Here is a 439-nt window from a genome sequence, read left to right as displayed (position 1 = left end):
CTTTCCCTAACTCACGCCAAACGTTAGGTTTGCTTGTCTGGCTGTTACTGGAGACCAGCACACCTTTGTTCAAACACACACCTCCAGGCCAGGAGGCATCTGCCGTCATCACCACTCCCTGGCAAGGGCAGAGCTCTTCATTAGCGAGCTCCCAAACCTGTAACGTCTGACCGAGCAGAGCAACTGCCTAGAACCGTGTTATTTAACCTTTGCCTCCAGGATAACTCGAGGTGGTTTAGATCTTTTTTGATTTGCTGACTTCTAAGAATTGCCCAGTGTAGGTGGCTAACTCCTGTAGCACAAATTTAAGCCCACTGGCAACCGCCTGCTTTTCTAGGCTCTCGCTTACAGGTGGCTCAGAAGCAGCACATATGCCACTAGGCATCTGCAGACAACAGCTCAAATACCAGTGCTGAGAGGCGGCCACACATTACTGCCG

The sequence above is a fragment of the Buceros rhinoceros genome, unplaced genomic scaffold (assembly GCF_000710305.1).
Source record: "Buceros rhinoceros silvestris isolate BGI_N320 unplaced genomic scaffold, ASM71030v1 scaffold27693, whole genome shotgun sequence".
NCBI lineage: Eukaryota > Metazoa > Chordata > Aves > Bucerotiformes > Bucerotidae > Buceros > Buceros rhinoceros.
The sequence above is the reverse complement of the archived record's forward strand: the minus strand, read 5'-3'. Positions refer to the sequence as shown.